Source organism: Saimiri boliviensis, chromosome 7 (assembly GCF_048565385.1).
Source record: "Saimiri boliviensis isolate mSaiBol1 chromosome 7, mSaiBol1.pri, whole genome shotgun sequence".
Classification (NCBI taxonomy): Eukaryota; Metazoa; Chordata; class Mammalia; order Primates; family Cebidae; genus Saimiri; species Saimiri boliviensis.
The window spans coordinates 27,688,030-27,711,675 of record NC_133455.1 but is presented as its reverse complement, the minus strand read 5'-3'; the positions used below and the strand labels follow the sequence as shown (position 1 = coordinate 27,711,675).

The window sequence follows — 23,646 nt, the reverse complement described above, 5'->3', positions numbered from 1 at the left end:
CTCTTCAATCCAGTATAGGTGCTATTAATGAAGAGATGTCACCCAAATCCTGGAGCATGCATGCAATTTCCTCAAGAGACAATGTAGTGAAGAAGAATAGAAGGGACAGAGCAGAGTCTTGGAGAACTGCATCATTTAATGGTTGGGTGATGGTGGACAAGTCTACAAAGTGGAGTTAGAAAAGAGCCCCGAATGGTCGAAAGAACTCCAGAAAGTGAAACTCAAGAGAAGAGTGGATTTCATGATGGAAGAAGGGAGCAGTGCTTACAATGATCACCAAAGTGCTAGGTACTTGCTTATAGTAACATTGATCATTGGCCTTTACTGTTGCTAATCTAGGACTAATAATATATAATTACTTTTGTTTTTCTCAATTAAAATGTAACCAGAATACCAAGCAGAATGTTAACTTTGCAGGAAGTTCAGCAGAACATTTATAATTGGCAAGTAAATTATCTGGAGTTTTATTTTCCTTTTTTTTGAGATAGCATCTCACTCTGACACCCAGGCTGGAGTACAGTGGCTACACATGGCTCACTGCAGCCTCAGCCTCCTGAACTCTAGTGATCCTCCTGCCTCAGCCTCCCAAGGAGCTGGGGCTACAGATGTGTGCCACCATAGCCAACTAATTTTTAAATTTTTTGTAGACATAGCATCTTGCCCTGTTGTCCAGGCAAGTCTCACACTCCTGGGCTGAAGCAATCCTCCAGCCTCAGCCTCCCAAAGTGCTGGGATTGCAGGTGTGAGCTACCATGCCCAACCGTATTTTCCTTTTTGGTGAAGAGAATCCAAGTAGCTTATCACCCAAGTCTTCACAACTAACATTTAATTTTTATGTAGGAAGTCAATTTATCCTTCCACCCTGGGGTGAACTAAAATGTAGTCCTGCATCTTGGCTTTACAGCTATACTATAGAAATAACACCCTTTTTTGGGTACTTTTGTGGCACAATGATATTACCAGAGAGAAGATAAATATATATATCGTGGGCTCAGAAAAAGACATAGCACCATGTTCCTTTTGAGATAGCACATTGGGTAAAAATGCTTTGGCAAAAACTAATTGCACTATAAAACCAAATGAAATTCCTGGTTGCCTGAACCAGTTGAATACTGGTTCTACCTTTAGGTAGGGATTCTTCCTCTCTACATGTATAAGGTGCCTCCTGCTTTCTTACTGAGGTGTTTTCCTGGATATAGAGGAAACAGATGGGGTTGAAGTCTTCTAGTTGGAGTAATGATGGGGCTGGGGTACCCCATGGGTGAACAGGGAACAAAATCTATCTGACAGTGTCTGTGCAGGAAGTGAAAGTTGAGAGAAAGGAGTCAGATTCTGGGAGTCCTTGAATACCAAGTTCAGGACCTCCCAGTGGAAACAGTGGAATCTGTCCCAGAACGAAAAGCTCTTTTCTTTACTTCTGTGGCTGTGATTCATCCTTGGTTTTCATTGCAAGTGCGGCAATCCAGGCTGTAGTTATTTGTGTTCCCACTGGGCTCATTTGGGAGTTTCTCTGGATTGAGGTTGGATTTTCATAAATCAACCTGGAATGCCTTGGCTGATATTGGGAGGAGTAGCTCAGGTGAAAAAAAAAAAAAACCCAAACAGCCAGATCTGGGGGCTTCTGCTACTACAGGCACTGTGGGGTCTACTGCCAGCAGCCATGCACTTTGTAACACACAGTGGGGCCTGGTCAAATGGGCCACAGTGGCGGAGTCCCCGGGAACCTGATCACAAGGGACCAGAGGGCTCATGTTCATCCTTTGTGGATTTTTGATTCCCCATTTCTTTCAGCCCAGAGGTACTCTGCAGAGATACATGCCTTCTGTCTTTATTATGTTCCTCTGGTTTGGGGAGTGAAAGAGATGGGGAACAGGGAGAGGGTTGCAGATGAGAGGGTCTCCAAGGCTGGGATTTATAAGAACAGCCTCCTGGCGGAGGATGCCTGCATGAGGTGGAGGTATGGTTTCAATTCCGCTCTGGCAAGCCTGCGTTGGCAACACGAAGTTCTCTTTCAAGTCTCACAGTGATTCGAGAGTTTGTAGACAACTTTGTACTCTGGGTCTCTGCCAGCGTCCTGAAGAAACGACTCCCCTTGGCTTCCCGTTTTCTATCTCGCTGGCCCCAACCAAATTTAGTGAATAATAACTTTTTTTTAGAAGCAAATATTCTGCTAAGTAAACCCAGGAAGGACCTACACCACTGTGCATTTGGGGACCAGTGTTGTCTTTTTGCATCTTTGTGACTTCTCTCCCTTTGATCCCATGAGAACGGCAATCTCAGATTTGTACCATTCTCTGGTTCTTCCTGGGGAGACAGTCACCTCACACAGATGACAGGCTGGGAGGAATGGCTTGGCGTTGTTTGTTTTGTTTTTGTAACTACTAACCCATGCGAGGTTCTTGCTTTGTTTTTTGTATTAACCTGTCACCACATTTTCTGATGCATCATTGAAAAGAAAAAAACACGTGTCTGTATATCATCTCTTATTCTCCAATATGCCCTTTGTGTATTAAAAATGCAACCAGTCTCTGTGGGATCTGATTTACCTGTTGGATGCTCCAAACCACTGGCCTCACCTCCGTCTCCTTACTCTCCTAACCCAAGAGTAGTTCACTGTGCTCCAGCTCCAGCGAGTGTGCAAAGGAAGGAAACAGTAGCAGCAGTTCTGCCCCTGTATCAGCACATGCTCGAGCAGCAGCCAGAATCTATGTAGAAGGTAGGCCTGATCATGGAACTTGTGAGCCTAAAACAGAGGTAGGCAACTTTCCTTTTTTTAAATTTATTTATTTATTTATTTGAGACGGAGTGTCACTCTTGTTGCCCAGGCTGGAGCGCAATGGTGCTACCTGGGTTCACTGCAACCTCCACCTCCCGGGTTCAAGCGATTCTCCTGCCTTAGCCTCCCGAGTAGCTTGGATTATAGGCATGCACCAGCACACCTAGCTATTTTTTTGTAATTTTAATACAGACAGGGTTTCACCATGTTGACCAGGCTGGTCTTGAACTCCTGACCTCAGGTGATCCGCCCGCCTCAGACTCCCAAACTGCTGGGATTACAGGAGTGAGCCACTGCGCCCGGCAGCAACTTACTTTTGTAAGGTGTCAGAAAGTAAATATAGGTTTTGCAGGCTGTGTGGTCTCTGTTACAGCTACTTAACTCTGCCCTTGTAGCATGAAAGGAGCATAGAATGTGAATGAGTGGATTTGGCTATGTTCTAATAAAAATTTATTTACCAATATAGGCCAAGCGCTAGATTTGGCTAAAGGGCTGTAGTTTGCCAGACCCTTACTTAAAACCCTTTAGTGTCATGCCTGTGTCTTCAGATTCAAACTAAAACTCCCAACCAATGTGTAAGACCAGCATGCTTTGGCCTCTGCCCCATTCAAGGCACTTTATCCCTCACACAGGGGGTCCAGCCAAGCCACACTGACTTTGTTTCTGCTCCCTTGCACCTTGGGGAAATCACATAAGTTGTTCCTTCTGCCTTAAACCATCTTCCAATCCTGTCTTTTCTCCTGCACACATTTATGTTCAACTTCTCCTTTAGGTATTACTTTAATCTCTTCCTCAAGGAATTCTCCTTTAATTCCTTTATAGTGAGAACTCTTGATAGCAAAAGACAGACGTTAAACTTGATTAAACTGAGGCATTAAAAACAAGGGTATATTTTGGCTGATATAAACAAACTCTGGATAGGGCCAAGGGGAATTGCACTTAGGGATGAGTAAAATCAGAGAAGTGCTGAATTACGCAGTTGATGTAGAATGTACTGATCTCATGGTAGACATTCAGAGATGCCTCCTAAATGTGGTGACCTCAACTGACTGGAACATTGCTGAGAAATGGAAAGCAGCAGGCCCTTCCAGCATCCAAAAGGATGGTTAAAAAAAAAAAAACCCTTGTTTTAAAACAAAAATCTTTAATTGTACTCATAGGAGAACTCCTCAGACCCTAAATCAGAGCCTACTTAATTTTAGTTTAGTCACAATTATAACATATTGGTTTACCAAGTTTCCCAGTCTATAGCTAAGTAGAAACAGTTTATTTTTTTTTTTCTGGATGAGGAAGAATAGCCAGGAGTTGACATAATGATGCCAACTAGGAGTGACAATTAATTTATAAGGAAGGTAGAGAAGGAAGCCTTCAGGAAGCAGAGGAGGCTGGGGCCACTTAGTGGTAGCAAAATAATTTGTATTCTTTGGCAGATACTGATATGGTTTGGCTGTGTCCCCACCCAAATATCATCTTGAATTGTAGTTCCCAGAATTCCTGTATGTTGTGGGAGGGAGCCAGTGGGAGAGACCTGGTGGGAGATAGTGGAATCATGGGGGCATTCTCTTGGTGGTAAGGCTGCCATGTTGTGAGCTGCCCTATGGAGCTCTCTTGGTAGTGAATAAGTCTCACGAGATCTGGTGGTTTTATGAGAGGAAATTCCTTTTACTTGATTCTCATTCTCTCTTATCTGTCGCCATGTAAGACGTGCCTTTCACCTTCCACCATGGTTGGAAGGCCTTCCCAGCCACATGGACTGTGAGTCCATTAAACCTCTTTTTCTTTATGAATTACCCAGTCTCAGGCTTATCTTTATAAGCAGTGTGAAAACAGACTAATACAGATATCAAAGGCATTAATGCCTTCTAAAATAGCTAACAGCACAATGTATATAATGCTTTTTATATGGCAGGCCCTGTTCTAAGCATTTTATGTGAATTATTTAATCTTGTATTAACTATGTACAGTGAATGCTACTATAATCACCATTTTATAGATTGTAGTAGTTATCTATTACTGTATAGCCAAAATTTAGTGGCCTAAAATGACCAATATTTATTTTCTTACCATTATTGTGGATCAAGCATCCAGATGTGATTTAGCTGGTTCTTAGGGTTTGAGTCTTCCGAAGTCTGTAATCAAGGTGTCAGTCAGGGCTACTTGCGTCTCAGGGCTAGCCTGGAAGGGGTCACTTTCAAGCTAAGTCTTTTGCTTGTTGGTGGGATTCAGTTCCCTGTGGCTGTTGGACTCAGGATCTTAGCTCCTTGCCATGTGGTTGTCTGCATAGGGCAGCTCACAACATGGCAGATGGCTTCATCAACTGAGCAAGTGAGAAGAGTCAGTGAGAGGTGGTGGGCAAGAGTTGAGTTAAGTCAGTCTTTTATAACTTAATCTTGGAAATGACATCTATTATACTATGGTTTGAATGATAGTGGCTCCTCCGAAATTTGTGTTAAAACTGAATCCCCAGTGCAAAAGTATTAAGTAAGAGGTGTGGCTGTTGGGAAGTGACTAAGTCATGAATGGGATTAGCACCCTTATAAAAGGACTTGAGGTTTAAGGGAGCCCTCTGTTGCCCTTCCATCCTTCCTTCACGTGAGAAAACAGTGTTCTTCCCTTGGGAAGCCACTGCAACAGAATGCTATCTTGAAAGCAGAGAAGGCAGCCTTCACAGACACCAGGGTCTTGATCTTGGACTTCCCTGCCTTCAGAACTGCAAGAAATACATTTCTGTTATTTGTGAATAACTCAGTCTGTGGCATTTTGATACAGCAGCACAAACTGATTAAGACAACATTCTGTTGCTCTTGCTGTACTCTATTAATTAGAATGAGGTTACTAGGTCCAGTCCACACATGAGTGGAGGAGATTACAAAAGGATATGAATGCCAGGAGACAGAGCCTTTGGGAATCATGTCAGTAGCTGGCTACCACATAGATGAAGAAACGGAAGCACTGAAGCATTGAAAGGTTATGGATTTCGCCAAAGATCCCACAGTTAATAAGCTAGGGGTCCTGGGAATTAGATCCAGGATCTGTGCTTTTAACCACCAATCTACACTGGACGATCAGGTTTGCATAAGCTTCCAGGTGATTCTAACGTGCAGCTGAAATTGTGAATCGCAGTCTCGCACTTCTCAAGTTTCAATGTGCACACAAATCACCTGTGTTAAAATACCTGCTTCTGATTTGGTGGGTCTTTGCTGGGCCTGAGACTCAGCTTTTCTAGCAAGTCCTAGATGATGCTGGTGCTCTGGGCCCTGGACCACATACTTTGATACTTTGAGCTCAGGGCTGAGAGTTGGATGATTGTTTTTCCACTTGTGATTCTCCCTTGAATTGGTGGTAGAGCAGACTAATCATTTGATTTTTCTGCCTTTAAAAAAATCTTATGAATTTTTATATATACATTCATTTGTTCATTTATTCACCTAGGATAGTCAATAGTTGATTGTCTAATAACAGCCAATATTAATTTTTAAACCCTTTGTTTTACTTAGTTACAAAAGTGATTCTTGCCTCTCAGGTTTGGTTTAAATATCACTTCCTATGGGAAGCCTTCCCTTATCAGATATGCTCACAGCGATACCTTTTGTCCCCTCTTTAATGCACTTATCATATGATATTGTAATTGCTCAAGGTTACTGCTATCCCAGTTGAAAAGTTTCTGTAAACGAAAAAAAAAAAAAAAAAAAAGAAAAATCCTTTTTTTGGAAACACCATACTTTCATCTGCAGGAAAAATGTTATCAGGAAATAATTGCTCTAAATATAATTGCCCTAAATATAATTATATAAAATTAATTATATATGATTGATACAATAATTAATTATATGTATTGGACATTAGTTCATCTTATCAACTCAGTTTTATTTAGCAGTCCTCCTTCAGGTACTAAAGTCTTTGCATTTTGTAAGATCCATTTGCCTTTCACACACTGCACCTAGGTGCAGCAGCTAAGAGTCTCCTTGAGATGGTTTTGTGTAACTGTCCACTTAATAGGTGTTTGAGAATCCTAGTGATATGCTTGTTTATAATTAAGAATCTTATGCTCCCAATGATACCCACCTCTTCAGAGAGCGTGAAATAATTCTTTGCTTTAATTGATTTCTTATGTATCTACTGCTTGTTTGGGCTTCTTTCCTTGTGTGTTCTGAAGATCATATTGTTTAAAAATTTAGCATCATTTTTAAAATTCAAGAGCAGGTCTCGATTGTGCTCTGTGTAATGGATTAATGAGAGCAAGTAAATCGCAGTATTATATGGAGTAATTAATGAAGGAGCAATACCTGGTTAGGTTAATATAACTTAACAATTGAAGTAATTTTGGCCATTTTAATGAGGTTTGGTGGTTATTTCTTGTTTGTCCTCGAATATTTTGGTTTTCTTTAGTAGAATGGGGGTAAATTTCAAGGCTTAAGAGGCAAAATTTTTTCTCACTGAAAATAATACAGTGTTGTTTTCAACTTTGGATGATTTGCCCTATTATAAGGGATTTTCAGGAAAGAATTGCTCTTATAAAGTGGAGAACTGTACTGGTTGTTGGAGCCTCAGTAACGGACCCCTCCTCGGCTAGGTTTCCCTAGGGTCTTTCACATTGCTACTGGCGGAGCTACAGACCAACTGTTCTCCTCGCTTCATATTTAAAATGCCAGGATAAAATCCAAAATATGGAGCCTCATGACAGATGTACCTTGTTAGCCGTGACTCCACCTCTATTTCTAGACTTTAGGAGCTTTAAGTTCCCAACAAGAAGTATAGCTTATTACAATGGATCTTTCATAGCACGAATCTTTCAGTAAATGCTGCTGGCTGTTTCATTGAAAAGAAGTAGAGGAAAAGTCACAAATATGGGTGGAAATGTACATATGGATGACACAAATACTTATGAATAGGAAAAGACTAAAGGAATTGTTTCAAAACATTGGCGATGGTTATCTCTGTGTAGTAGGATGGCACATGATTTTCTTCATTTTTTATTTTTATTTTTTGCTTTACAGGATTATATACAATGAACATTCATTCAACACACCTTTTTCTTTGCATGGTTACCATATATTAGGCAGTGTGCTGGATCCTGGGGGTATAAGTGTAAAACAGAGGCAGTCCCAGCCCCAGAGCTAACCTTGTGTAGAAGACAGATAAGTATGAAGACAAGATGCACTGCACAACCTCAAGACCATCCTCAGTATCATCTACATCACAAAATTGTCTACTTAACACCTGTTGAGTGGGCGGTGACAAGAAACCACCACCAGCTAAGGAGACTCTTAGCTGCTACACATAGCCGCAGTGCGTGAAAGGCAAATTCCAAGATTTTAGTAGCTGATGGAGGACTGCTAAATAGAACTTGGTTAAGATGAATTAATGTCCAATATATAATTAATTATTGTATAAATTAGATATAACTAATTTTGTGTAATTATATATACAAATAACATAATTTGTATTGTAATCCATATAATTTTGACCATATTGTACCAAAGGCTTCCAAACATAATAGGAACTGAGAGATGAGCTACTTTTTCTCTTCTGATTCTCTTACCTCCAAATCTACTCCTTCTGATCTCCTTCATTTCAATAAATGGTGCTATTTTGCACTCTGTTACTTAAGCTAAAAACCTAACTATCATCTTGATTCCTCTCTTTCCACCATCCCTGATAGCCAATTTATCTATAAGTCATGATAACTGCCTTCAAAATATATGCTGAATCATTCTCCTTTCTATCTGTGCTGTTCCCTATCTAGTCCAAATCACCTTTTTGACATCCTGGATTAATGCAACAGTTTTCCAGTTGGTCTCCTTATTTCTACTCTTGTCCCTCTAAAATTCCTTCTCCACACTGATGATCTTTATAAAATGAGATCACACCACCCTGCTGCCTAAACTCTTCAGTAAGTTTTCATCTAACCTGGAATACAATCCAGACTCCTACTGTAGCCTCCAGTGGCCATGTAACCTGGCTACTGCTGGGCTCTCTGGCTTCATCTTTTATCACTCCCTGTCTTGTTCACCATATTTAAGTGGTTATATTTGTTATCTATGGCTGTGTACAAGAGTAATAAGCATTTAATGTCTCGTGGTTTCTTTGGGTTAGGAATTAAAAGGTAGCTGGGTGGTTCTTGCCCAAGGGATCTCATAAGACTGCAGTCGAGGATCAGGAATTATAAGTTAGCTGGGTGGTTCTGTCTCAAGGGATCTCATAAGGTTGTGATCAGCATGTGCTGCAATCATGTGTAGACTTGACTGGGGCTGGAAGATCTGTTTTCAGGATGGTCTCATTCACATGGCTGTTGGCAGAAGGCCTCAGTTCTTTGCCATGTGTATTGCTCCGTTGAGCTGCTTGAGTATCCTTACAACATGGCAGCTCATGTCCCATAAATTGAATAATTCAAGAGAGCAAGACTGAATTTGCAATGTCCTTTATGACCTAGGCTTAGAAGGCACATTCCTTCATGTTTGAAATGTCTTCTTGGTTACACACATAAGCTGTGTCCACAGTGGGTGGGGACTACTTAAGGGCGTCAGTCTCAGGAGGTGAGAATCACTGGGGTCCATCTTGGGGGCTGGCTACTCTTAAGGATTTCTCAAAAACACCAGACCGTTTACATCCAGGACCACTGCAGTTGCTAGTCTCTATGTTTCTGATTCCTTTCCCTCCACCTTTTCACAAACCTGGTCTCTTCTTCATCTTCTACATCTCAGCTCAAATGTCTCCTTCTTGAATAACATTTTTCTAAAAACTATATCTAAGGGAGATTTTCTACTACCATGTTATTTAGTTTATAGCATCCACTGTAATCTGTTCACTCATTTATGGACCAATTTACTGTCTTCCTCCTTACCTATAGAATGTAAATGCCGAAAAAAACTGGGGTTTATTGTGACCCCAGCACCCACCGCAGTATCTAACAAATATGAAGAGTTCACTAAATATTATTTGAATGAATGAGATGTTTAAGGCTAAGATCGGTTTTATCAGACATTTTCTCTTTTAATCAGTAAAGGGTCTGGAAATAGAGTGAAAGCAAGAGGAGGAAACGAGAAGGTCCATCCTGGAAGCAGATTGAGGGCTGGGCTGAGGGGAAGAGGATACTAGAATGTGACTTACGCTCTGATGGGCACCACCAGGCACCATAAAAGTCATGCTCAAAGGTAGTGTCCATTACCACAAGCTCCATTGGGCCACATCAAAATTTTATTCTGACTTCAGGAGGAGGGGATTTCTGCTGGGATTCTGAAGGAGGCAAAAGACTTTTTAATTCTAGGAGGTTTTGCCAGAAAGTAGCAGAATGAGAAGGTGAGATGAGGTCGCAAGCATCCTGAGTGGGGGATGTAGTGGTGGGAATGACTGGGCGTGTTTGTGAAGAGGCCCAGGTACTAGCTTCTTTTCCCCTCACTTATCTCTAGATTATTCTATCTGGGAACACCTAGAGCCAGGCAGAACAATATGAGGAAATTTGCACAGAATGTTATCTCTACACTTTGCCAAGTAATTGGTAAACCTCAGGGAGCCGGCCCAGCCTCTGCACTGATCTGGATTCTCATTTGGAGGCAGGGAAAGAAAGCTGTCAGGGCTCCCCAGCCCTCTCTTGGGAGTGAATTGCTACAGCTGGAATGTCTGAGGAAGGGGGCCAGGGTCAGGGCTGCTCAGTGGCCAATCCAACCTGAAAGGTGTTGTTGGGATGTTTTTGCTCAGCGAGGAATCACGTGGCTTTCCTAAAGCCCTCATCTGGGTCCCCAGAGAAAGCCTTATCTCTGTTCATGGTGTTAAAGTATGATTTTCAAAAGGTTAAAAAAAGTGACTCTAAAAACAAAACCAAAGAAGACATGCAATTACAAAAGGGATGCATGTCAAAGATTTTTTATTCAACTCATTTATTAATTAGAGAAGCAGTAATATGTTAAAATCTGTCCAAAGAGCATGATTGCTTGGGATACACACACACACACACACACACACACACGCACACGCACACGCACACATGCATGCACACACACACACAATTTAATATTTATTGCAATCTATGGGGTATCTTCTCCCCTAGACTGAAATTATTTGCATCTGGAATAGACAAAAGTCTATGAGTCAGCCTCTGCCTCTACAGAGTTGTAAAATAGCCCAGGAAATAGAAAGTCAAGTTTAGCACTACAGTGAAGAAATGCTTGGTAATCTTCTTCACCTATTTCCAGAATTCAGATAATTTTTCTGATAACAGATTGCTTTGAAATCTCCCTTCCTATGTGATCTGATGGCAGCTAAAAGGTGCCTCATAGCAAAAGTTGATTCTGACAGCCTGAGCTGGCATCAGATTCCTTTCCGTGAATATTTTCAAGCCTTTCCTATTGGCAGTAATCATAGTTGATATTATCAAATACCTAGTCCATGCCAAACATACTGCTAAGCGCTTTTCATGGATAACCTTGTTTAATCCTCGATAAAAATTAATTATTCTGATCTCCATTTTGCAGATGAGAAAACAGAGGCTGAGAGAAATTCAATAATTTGCTGAGGGTCACACAGCAAGTCAGGAAATGGTGGATCCAGGATTTGAAGATATACAGGCTGACTCGAGCTGCAAGAAGTTGTGCTAAACACTGTATGTCACAGAGAGATTAATTATAGTGTCCCTGCTCAAAGTCGTCTTAGAACTATCACTTTCCTATCAAAGCAAAGCCTCATGTTTTTGTTTGTTTGTTTTGAGATGGAGTTTTGCTCTTGTTGCCCAGGCTGGAGTGCAATGGCGCAATCTTGGTTCATGCAACCTCCACCTCCCAGGTTCAAGCGATTCTCCTGCCTCAGCCTCCCGAATAGCTGGGATTACAGGCACGTGCCACCACGCCTGGCTAATTTTTTTTTTTTTTTTTTTTTTTAGTAGAGTAAGGGTTTCTCCATGTTGGTCAGGCTGGTCTTGAACTCCTGACCTTTGGTGATCCTTCCACCTTGGCCTCCCAAAGCGCTGGGATTATAGGCGTAAGCCACTGCACCTGGCCTGCAAAGCCTCATATTTTAATCTGAAAATTGGGATACTGCTTATGCCTTCCCACAAGCTGACTGAGGATAAATGAGATTATATGGACGCTCTTTATAAACTCAAAGTCACTGGGAAGGCCAGTGTTGTCATTAAGGAGCTCAAGAGTCTCACTGGGAGTTTCATCTTTTGGGCTCATGGCAGTACAGATATTTCTGTGAGGAAGAGGGAATTTGAGTTTCTCATAGTCAAGCTCAGTGATGAGCTTGGTGAGTACCAGGAGGTTCAGGAATAGGGTGATGCAAAATTTAAGGGAGTACCAAAAAGCTTAGTAATAAGATAAATAACAATATAAATAACAATGTCCTTCAAAAATAGTCAAAGTTAATGTAGACAGTCAATGTTGAACAAAATATCACACATTAAGCCAAAGCTAGAATCAGTTTTACTTTTTTTTTTTTTTTTTGTGCTTTAGCTCCAGTATGACTCAGGATGGCACAGGCTATTAAGCCATTCCTTGAAGGAATTCACCAAAAGACAGTATTGTGAGGTACTCCCAGTTGTGTCCTGGAGTGGTTGCTGCTCTTAGATATGGATCCAGATCAAGTGGAACAATTAAAAATGTTTAATGTTCTTTGCTATTTTTTTGGAAGCATAAAGAAAAAAGAGCATATCATACCTCCCTGAATTTTCACAAAATGAGCACATCCAAGGAACTAGCACCCAGATGTAGAAAAAGGATGCTATCAGCACTGCAGGGAACCATCCCCCACTGCTTTTGTCCCCTTCTAGTCATAACTTAAGAGCCATTTTCCTTGTGGGGACTCCTTCACTAAGTACTCAGTTTTGCCTTGTAGAGATATGTGCATATCTGACCTAGGAGCACAGACTAGGTTCATACAAATACTTGGTCCATGAAATGCTTTCATTGTTGGCCCATGGGTAAGAACTTTTAAAATTTCTTTATTAAGGTATTAGCTTACTTATTTTAAATAAGACCACAAGCATGAAAAATAGAACATAGCAGTTTTCATCTACCTCTGTAGACCTCTCACATGCCTTCTCTATGCCTGCCTTCCTCGGGAGTAACTGCTTTGATTGTAACCCTAGAGTGTGTACTCATAGGCAGTTCCATTTGCCAAATTTCTGACATCAGACAATCAGAGCCTTGACCATGATGTATTGTCTGATCATCCCTTCTCTTCATTCGGGTCTCTGGAAGCCGTTTGCTTTGCTTTGCCCTTGGGTAGAGGAGGCCAGGGAACAAGCTGTATGACAGACAGTGCTAAAAAAAAATCACAGCGTCAGATCTGTCTGGGTCAGGGCAGGCAGCTGGTTAGTGGAAGGGTGGGGGCTCTAGCTTGGCTCTTTTGGGATGTGGAGGAGGACTTGCTTAGGAAGCCTGGTTGCGGTAAGGGGAACCAAAAGGGAAGGTTGTTGGGGTTTCAGTGGGAGGGGCTTCAGCAGCTGGGAATGGGATTTAGATGGCCAGAATCAGGGGCATTCAAGGTTTTTGTTTTTGTTTTTGTTTTCCAGCTGAAAAGTGCAAGGGAAGAAGACCCCGGAAATGTGTATCAGTGAGAAATTAGCAAGGTGAGGATGGACAGTCCCAGTGCAATATTTAAAATGGAAATCATCTGACAGCATCACTCCTTTGCTTAAAACCACTTGCATTATGGTGGAATGAGCATATGCTCAGATAGATAGCAGCTTCCAGTCCCAGCTGTTAGTCATATGCTCTTGGACAAATTACATAATTTTTTCACCCTCAGTTTCCTCATCTATAAAGTGCAATGAATCATACCACTTGCCTCATAGTGACATTGCATGGGTGAAAAAGAAAACAAATGAAAGCCCTCAGACATTAGCACATACTAACCATGAAATAAATATGGCACTATTATTATTCATGTTGGTATTGTTATTATGAATATGGGATCAAATCTGGACTTCATAGTATAACAGAGGAATCCGTTTAGCTTCTGCCCATTGCTTTGCCTCGTTTCTCCCCGCTCAAGGCCCGATGCTATGTGAGCTAGAGAGGAATGCCTATACCACCTTCCAACCCATACCCAGCCAGCAGAAATTGGGTGGCCTTTGCTCAGGCTGTTCCTTCTGCTTACGTCATCCTTCTCACCTGAGTAGACGCAACTGAGCTTCCTCACTACTGACCTGGCGCACCCATCTGCTAGCTGCTTTGAATATTGGTTGCTAGTGGCTCATTGCTGTACCCTTTTCCGAGAATCAGCCTTGGTTGTGGTCCCAGAGGGGCAATGCCTGGAAGGTTATGCCCTCCAGGCATCTCTGCAGGGGCAGGCAAGAGCCCTGGACTGAATGCATTTGGATTACCAGGTCTTAGCCTTCTTCAAGGACAGACATTTAACTGTGGGACTACTCACACTAGAACTCCATGTAAGATCAGGCTGACACTAGAATTCACTGGTTCCACATGTATTTGTTTGTTTTGAGACAGGGTCTCACTCTGTTGAGCAGGCTGGAGTGCAGTGGTATCATCTCAGCTCACTGCAGCCTCGACCTCCTGGGCTTAAGCAATCCTCCCACCTCAACCTCCAGAGTAGCTGGGGCTATATGCATGTACCACCATGCCTGGCTAATTTTTAAAAAAAATTTTGTAGAGGCGGGTTTCACTATGTTGCCCAGACTGGTCTTGAACTCACGTACTCAAGCTTGATCAGCCCAGCTTGGCCTCTCAAAGTGCTGGGACTGTAGTTGTGAGCTACTGCGCCCATCCACTTCCACATCTTCGTTTTTCATTTGTCCTTTCAACTTTTCTTCAGTCACCTGCAGGGCTCTTCTAAGATCACTCCATTGACAAATTGTACAGGAATCCCCATCTCAGGCTTTCCTCTTAGGAAGTCTGGCCCCCCATTTCTTCAAGGTTCAGTTCTGGTGGTATCTCCCCAGGAGAGCCCAGCCAGGGTGGTACTAAATACACCTTCTCTGAGCTCTCACATCGTCTCAAACAGACTCTCTAGCTTGTCACCCACATGTCATATTGAAATCGTTTGTTAATATGCCTTTTCCCCACCACTGGATTGTGAGAAGCTTCAAGATCATGACTCCCTCATTTTTCTGACTGTACCTTGGCACTGAGACAAGTGATTGTAGCATAGTAGGTGCTTAAAGAGAATCACATAGAGACTTTATTTGAATTAGGGGTTAACAAAAGATTTTCTGAAGGAGTAGTGTTTAAAAGATGAACTTTGCCAAGAAGACAGGCACCATCTGGATCAGTCTGCATGTTTTCTTATCCCTCCTTTCAGGGTCTGGCTGGCGCTAGGTATTTATTACAGAGATAGATTGGCAAAGATACTTGACAGATGTAGAGATGGGCTTTGGATGTGTCTGTTCTCCTGTGGTTGGGCATAAACAGCCTTCTGTATTAGGATTAGAGACAGCTGCATATGAAAGAAAAGACAGTGGTTAAAACAAGGATTTTTAAAAAATTAAATTTTTCTTGTAAAAGAAATGCAGAGGTATATAGCCCAGGACCAGCATGGTGGTTTCATGGTCATCAAAAATCCAGCAACTTTCTTTCTACTCTACCATCCATATTGTGTAACTTTCATGGTCAAGGTCACTTCATGGGCCAGGAGAGCTCTGGGACTCTGATGGTCACATGTGCATTTCTACCTGGAAAAAGCAGGAAAAGCGGAAGAGCAGTCAGATTTATGCTCTATGTGAATCAGCTTCTTTAATGGATCCTTTCTGGGAATTCAGCACACTGGCTAACATTGGCCAGTACTTAGTCAGATAGGAGGATGGGTAAACTCACAATTGGGAGTCTCTTGCTTCCTGCTCCAAGGGGACAATGGACATTTGGAAGGCAACTGGCAGCCTCTTCCATCCCTTTCTTGCAGATTTTCTAGGAGAATCCCATTTCAACATTCTGCCTCATAATCTTCACAAGCCATATAAATATCCCATGTTCTCTATTTCTAAGTAATATCTCTTAGACTGGCTCTGCTGATAAAAATCCTTTTCCTGTGCATGTCTCTATATTTTGGTCTTCATCACAGAACAAACAGCCTCTAGTACTCTAGTACTTGACCTTCATCAGACAGATGACATAGACAAGAAGGTATTTGATACATTTAAAAAGAATCAAGGAGTTAAACCAGACACCACCTTGGCAACGGATGGCTTGGTGGCCATGGACACATTTTGCTTCTTGGGCATTTCATTCTTTAACAGCTGAGTCAATAACACACCTGGGGCATGAAAAGAAACAGGTGATGCTATTCCTGGGAAGTTGCTGGGAAAATAAAGGACCACTTTAAGGAACACCAGAGCTTTGCGAGGTTTTGGAAGCAAAGAATGCTGTCTCAGAACAAGGGATAAATGCTGTGATGCTGAGAAATGTCTTGTACACTGCTGTTAGTTGTGTAAATTGCCAGCATTATACAAAGGGTTCATGACACTTTGGTTATGTATTCCCCACGAGATGGTTCCCACATGGGTTTCCAGCCCCTGGTCCCACCCCTTCTCTCCTGGACTCCACACTTCACCAGTCTTCAGGATGTGTTATTCCTATGCCCACATTTTTCTTTCTTCCTTCTGAACTTTTCCTCATGCTGTTTCCTCTACGAGGTAAGCTGATGGGTCCCATTTCCATAAGCCCAGATCCCATAATGCAGATTATGAGCATGGCTGCTTTAGGTCAGATACCGCATGGGTGCTGTTTCCAAGTAGAAAGGCCCCCTGTCAGGCTGAGCTTGATTTCAGACCTAGGTCTGCCCACACGCTTCCAAGAGGCTCTCAGAGGTCAAGCGGAGCCTGAGCCATTTCCATATTTCAAAGCCTCTAGTTTATTTAAAAGGAAGAAATGCCCAAATGTTGGTGGAATTAAATGCTCAGATAAATTCACATTGCTTGGCAGTGGCTGTCTTTATTTCATGTATAAACACAGATGGAGGTAATGGTGAACATCTATAGGGGCATTTTGCGATAGTGAGGTTTGTGCCAAGGGATCCTCTTGTTGGTCCTGTCTTCATTCCCTTTTGCTTGGATTCTGTGAGTTGGTCCTTCTGAATTATCTCATTCAGCATGGTACTTTTGGCAGCAGATCAAACCCTCTCATCTCGAATCTCTGCCCTGGCATTTCCCTACTGGCCAATCACGACTTCTGTTCAGCTGCCCTCCACAGTTCCCACAGACCCTCCTCTTTTTCAAAGCTAAGTATGAAGTCACATTTTTTGAGTACTTTCTATGTGCCAGACATTATGCTGAGAGCCTATGATTAATTACTTCATGTAATCCTTGCCACAGTCCCTAAGAGGTAGCTATTATTGGCCCCCATTCACAGATGAGAAACACTGAGGCTCAGAACGTAAGTCAACCTGGAAAGAGTCCCACACAGTTGACCGGTGGTAGAGCCTGCACTGGAAGCCAGGCTTGCTGGCTCTTGAGCTCATGTTGTTCCCCTGTCACCCACCTGACTCATTTCTGAGAGCAGCTTACACCGCTTCTTTCCTGCCCAACTCATCTGCTCTGTCTTCCATGGCATTTCTCTCTCTCTCTTTTTTTTTTTGCTCTCTCAGCTAGAAGTTTATTTCTCCCTTTCCTCATAGTCTTGAGCACTTTCTCTGAACCTCTCTTATAACTCCTACCACATTCTTTGATTTCCTATATTTATTTGCGTATGTTTCTGAAAATAGAGCTTTGTCTAACAGACTTCTTTCCCCCCCAGAAAAGCACAATGCCTTGAATATAGAAAGAACTCAATGCATTTCTGTTACATGAAGGGAATTTGCTTGTCGCCCTTGGGGGCAGGCCTTAAACTGCTCTGTAGGTGTCTTGCTCAGTATGGTATAGAGAGAAAGTTGTGGTCAGCCAATCCTGCTGACTGGCCGAACAAAGCTGAGATGCCGGACAGTTTTCTGAGTTTTACTGTCTTTGACATAAAAGGCCCTGTTTTTTGGGAGTGTTAAGTTTCTGAATACAGAAGCTAAGAATTTTTCCTTTCATAAGGTAGGAAACACCTTATAGAAGGAAAACAAAATTGTGCCAAAACCCTAAGAAAATTCTCAGGAAAGGTCCCATCAGAACTCCCAGGAGCCTGTCTAAACCCAAATCCCCCAGGTCGAAACTCTAGCTATCCAAAGAGGTCTTTCTGTGGGATTTCACTGTGCCAAATTCTTCTGGTGTGTGTGTGTGTGTGTATGTGTGTTTAAATAAGGAAAACTCCTTTATCTCTGATGAAGAAACAGCAAATGAAAATCTTAACAGGCTCCCTCAAGAGTGGCTGGTTTCACTAGCAATGGTTCCCATGAGGATGTGGCAGACACAAGCTGAAAATAGGGCTGTTGGCACTGGTTCTCGATCAGTTGGAGACATAGGTGCCACTTCACGGCAGGTCTGCTCTTCTCCTTTGAGGGCTTTTAGCGGTTTTACCTTTCCTTACCTAGACTACCATTCATTGTCCCTTTGCTCTCTCCCGGTTTTCAGAAGACCCCACACCAAGGTACCTGACTCTCTCCCCTCCCACTCAGCACCTTTCTGACCCTCTTCTTTCCCTGCTGAAAATTGAACATCCTGTCTCGGCTCCCTTGAGCCCTGCTCTTGGAGCGCAGCTAATCTGCTAATGTGACAATGGGAATGTGTGTGTTTCTCCCTACTCCAGATAACATATTTGTATTTTATTTTCACTCGGACACAGACGAGCAGGGAGGTGGTAGAAGCAGGACCAAAGCTATTAGATAGTATCAAGGTTAGCGTCCTTCAGCCTTTCTGTTATTGTTTTTGTTTTACAAAAAGCAAAGAACAAGCCAACCAACAAACAAAACAGAAGCTCGTTTGCAAATTCAGGTCCAGCTTTTGGTTCACTGTGGCTCCGAAGTTTTCTTTCTTTCTTTTCTTTTTTTTTTAAATGATCTACATAAGCAAGAAAATACTGTCCCATTCCTCACCTCCAACAACACAGATAAGATGCCCATTTCTTTCCAGCTCCTCCTTTGCAATCAGACCCTTCCCCACTGACAGCATTGTGACAAAGGAGACATAACAAGGACCGCAATCCCCTGGATCCTCACCCCAGCACCCCCACCCCCATCCTGTGTAGGATTCTAGCTTGGTCTGTGCAAGAGGTGAGCATGGCAGTACAAAGGTGTGGGCATTCAGAGCTTCAGCCTCGTTCTTTACCTTCCTTCTGACCGAACAGCTGGGATGTGAGTCTGGAAGATTCCTTTTGCTCATTTTCCAAGAGCCACTCATGCCCTGTCCTCTTCCTCCTTCTCGTCTTTGTCTTCTAAGATACAGGATGTCCCTGACTAAGAGGATTATCTTGTTTCCTCAGTTACTAGGAAGCAAAGAGAGGAAGAGCCCACCCTTGGAAGAAAACTATCTCTGCCCACCAAAAGTTGCACTCCTCTTCCAGCTTTGTCTAATAGACGTTTCTCCCCTCTTAGAAAAGCACAATGCCTTGAATATAGAAAGAACTCAGTGCATTTCTGTTGCATGAAGGGAATTTTCTTGTCACACAGATAAGATGCCCATTTCTTTCTATCTCCTTCTTTGCAATAAGAAGGAGATATTAACCATTGTGTACTTGATCTGTGTGAAAATCCCTTTTCTGGTTCAATAGGGAACTTTGGTCTTCCCCTGCAGGCTGACAGAAACAAGGTGAGCATCTAAGCTTCATTCCCAGGCCTGTGGCAGACATCACTCATCAATTGTGATTTTCCGCTGAACCTTGTGTGTGTGTGGCGGGGAGGGGCCTGCACCCCAGCAGGCATGATCAATCTGTTGGAGTCTACATTGGAGAGAAAAAACATCTGCCATATTCTCCTCAGTGATGTTTCTGTCATCCATGCAGGAGGCTGGTGGTAGGGACATCTTTTCAGCAACCTGCAGCTAAGAAGACATGGAAGCTGGAGAGGGTGTTTTCTTAGCTTCCATGTAGATTTAGCTTTAAGGCCAAAAGCTTCACCTGGTTCACCTGCTCTGGGCTTGAATGTGGCATCTCCATTTATTTGCTCTGCTTAGTAAGAAATAAGAAGTACAAGGAGCACACTACTCTTAAGGTAGCAGTAGACATGCTTCCCGGGGAGGACTCAGCAATGTGTGAGGGTGACTCAGGGGCTAGAGGGTCTTGTGGAGAAGGAAGATACCAGGGGCTGGGGACAGCTGGCTGAGCTGGAGGCATCCAGTTCCCTGGCAGCCTGGGCTCTCAGGGTCATCCTGCAGGACAGCAAATATTCTTGTCTGCCACTGGTATTTAGACACTGCTGGAATGTACTGGCGGGACTATCTGTCCAAATCCATTCAAAATTGATTTTCGTGTCTTCAATGGGGAATTTTGGTCAGAAGCCCCATGGTCCTCCAATTCAGTTGGACATTCTCCTCTCCCTTCTTTAGCTTATTAGCTGTTTCTCAGGGGGAGTCTGGGCCTTTGTGTTCCCTCTTGTGCCAGTTCAAACGATCCAAAGGTGTAGGAAGGATGGAAGTGGGTCTGTGCTGTGAATCTGAAATGCCCAGATGCATTTATTTAAAGCACAGCTCAATGCTGAAAAATTGGGTTTTTGGCCAGGATCTCCCTACTTTTGCTAGAGAGCCAGGAAATGGGTAGGAATGTGTGAACCAGTGCAGAGGAAAAGAAGTGAGTCAGAAAAGAAAAGCAGAGCCTGTACAGGCCACATCCTTGAAGGATTTCCTCCACTGGGAGTGCTTTCCTTGATGTTTGCTGCCTTCAAGGCTACTCACATGGTCAGCCATGATGGGGCACCCATGCACACCAGAGGCTGCCAGGCACTGAGAGATAGGGGAAGAAGACCAAATCCTATATCCCTGAAACTTATAATCAGGCAGAAGAGATAAGTACAAATCTGATTAAAATTAAAAAGTGGACAAGAAAGTGCACAGCTACAACATGCTAAGAGGAGTTCTGATGCAGTGGCTCTTAGAACTAGGTTTTGAGCAGTTGGTATATGTGTGTGTTTGTGTTATGCCTTTGTGTGTATATGAGCATATGTCTCTGTATGTTTGTGTCTGTGTGTATGTCGTCTCCATGTATGTGTGTATGTGTTTATATGTATCTCTGTGTGTGCCCGTGTATGTCTCTGTGTGTGTCTGTGTGTATGTAGATGTCTCTCTGTGTGTGTCTGTGTGTATATATGTGTCTCTGTGTGTGTTTGTGTGTATGTGGATGTCTCTCTATGTGTGTCTGTGTGTATGTGTTTATATCTGTGTATGTGTCTGTGTGTATGTAGATGTCTCTCCGTGTGTGTCTGTGTATATGTACATGTCTGTGTGTGTATATGTCTCTGTGTGTGTCTGTGTATGTGTGTCTGTGTGTATATGTGTGTCTCTGTGTGTGTTTGTGTGTATGTGGATGTCTCTCTGTGTGTGTCTATGTGTATGTGTTTATATCTGTGTATGTGTCTGTGTGTATGTAGATGTCTCTCTGTGTGTGTCTGTGTATATGTACATGTCTGTGTGTGTATATGTCTCTGTGTGTGTCTGTGTGTATATATGTGTCTCTGTGTGTGTTTGTGCATGTGGATGTCTCTCTGTGTGTATATGTCTTTCTCTGTGTGACTGTTTGTGTATGTGTGTGTTTAATGAAGAGCTCTTTGTCCTCTAGGCCAGTGGCTCTCATTCTCAATCTTGGCTTCTTGGCTGTACCTTGGAATTAGTTAATGAGATTTAAGAAATTCTGATGTCAGGTGCTACTTCCAGAATTTCTGATATAACTGAGTCTGAGTCTAGGGAGGGAATCCATAAGAATGGTAAAGTCAGGCTCTGTGGTAAATGGCTGGGCTCTGGTGCTTGTCTGCTTCCACTGAAGAATTGGAGGAATGGCAGAGGTGGTATGATAGAGGGCAGTTCCTGTGAGTCACATGGGAGTTATCATACTGTCCTTTACTGTTTCTGGGGATAACAGACGAGGAGAGGAAGGTAGTCTCTGGGTTGTATTTGCATGGAAGATGGACCCACAAGAGGCACAGTTTCACAGTCTAAAGAAATATCTTTGACTTCTTTAATACCAACATACACTTCTGAAAGGACCTTCCTCAATCCCCCCTTCCTTCTCTCACTTCATTCTTCCCTCTCTCCTTTCCTCTATCCCTCTTTTTCCTTTATCCACAAATATTTATTTAGCTCATGCCATGTCCCAGGCACAGTTCTGGGAGCCAATCAATGAACAAGGCAGATTAGTTCTTGATATCAAGGAGTTGACATCTTAGGTGCTTACCACAGAACAATCATGAATAGTGGTAGAAATGTGCCTGTCTTCAGGGACTTTTCCTGAAGAATCAGTAGTTGGTATCTTAGCACTATGTTTTATGGCAAAACATGGTTCCAAAATTTTAAGATAATTACATTTGCATTAAGATGTTGTGTGCTGTCGATCATAATGGACTAACAATGACTCAGAGTTCACACATGCCACATTATTAAGTATTGAATAGATAGAAGAGTTTTAATAATATATGGGTAAGGTATAAAGGGTAAAATTAACCAAACAGCAATGTACCTGCTACCCGGCTTAAGAAATGAAATATTTCATTTACCTTTGGAGCCCTTCCAGATTTGGCTACCATCTTGAATTTTGTGTATAATGTTCCCTAGGTAACATGTAGTTATTGATACCTGATTTCGAACTTGAATTTTATACAAATGTTGCATACAGTTGTTCTATTTAGTGACTTGCTTATTTATTTATTTATTTATTTACTCGGTATTATTCCCAAGATTCAGCCATTTTGGTACTTACAGATTTAGCATGTTAATTTTTATTGTTATCTAATAGTCCTTTGAGTGAAAAATGCCACATTGTACTAATCCATTCTATAGCTGATCCATATTTAGATTGTTTCCAGTTTTTTAAAAATGAACATTGCTGCCAAGAACATTTTTATACATATCTCTTAGTCTGCAGACATCAAACTGCTGGCCACTGGAATGTATAAACCTTAACTTTAGCATGCACCTACCCTATGATCAAGTTATTCTATTTCTAGATAGTTATCCAAGAGAAATGGAAGCATAGATCCACATAAAGACTTGCACATGAATATTCATAGCAGCTTTATTCGTAATAGTTCCAAACTGGAAACAAAACACATGTCCATTAATAAGTGAATGTGTATACAATAATAAGTGAATGTATATACAAATTGTGGTATAATCATACAATGGAATACTACTCAGCAATAAAATGGAATGGATTATTAATACACATAATTAACATTGATAAATCTCAAAATAATAATGTGGGGTGAAAAAAGTCAAAATAAAAACAATTTGTTTTCCAAGTGATTACATCAAAAGTCAAAATAAAAACAATTTGTTTTCCAAGTGATTACATCGATTATAATAGGTGGCGTTTCCTTTGCTCTGTGTCTTTTCCAAAACTTGGTATTGTTAGATTACTAATTCTTGCCAGTCTAGTGGTATTTAGTGATATCTTGCATTTCTTTGATTACTATTATGGCTGAATATTTGTCTTACGTTTCCTATGTTTATTTGCCTTTCACATTTTTTCCCTGTGTAATGATTATGTATTATGTACTTTGCTCATTTGTCTATTGAGTTGTTTGCCTCATTCTTACTGATTTATAATTTTAAACTACTTTCTAGAAATCAATTTCTTGCCAGTTTCATGTGTTGGTCACCCATCTATCCTAGTCTCCCAGCTACATCTAGCATTCCACTATCCCTGCTGAGGTGCCAGATCTTTGGGTGAACCTTTTTGGATGTGCAGGTCCAACAGAGCTCCCCTGCAACTGCTGCCCCATCTGACATCATGAAAAGCAGAAGAGTCACCCAATTTGTGTAACTTTTACGTTCCATTATGCATCCTTGTTATTAGAAACTGTGGTGAGACAACTATGATGAGATGGGGAAAGAATCATAGGAGATGGAAGAGCTGGATTCA

At 42.0% G+C, this 23,646-nt stretch overlaps 1 long non-coding RNA gene across 1 annotated transcript in view; it reads left to right on the top strand.

Moving 5' to 3' along the window:
• The first annotated feature begins 8,242 nt into the window (after positions 1 to 8,242).
• Positions 8,243 to 23,646, top strand: part of LOC141585076 (uncharacterized) — a 75,760-nt gene continuing 60,356 nt past the window's right edge. The window contains exons 1-3 of the long non-coding RNA XR_012518348.1: positions 8,243 to 9,930; positions 11,248 to 11,375; positions 13,284 to 13,340. This is a non-coding gene — a long non-coding RNA (uncharacterized LOC141585076). The remainder of the gene's footprint in view (positions 9,931 to 11,247; positions 11,376 to 13,283; positions 13,341 to 23,646) is intronic.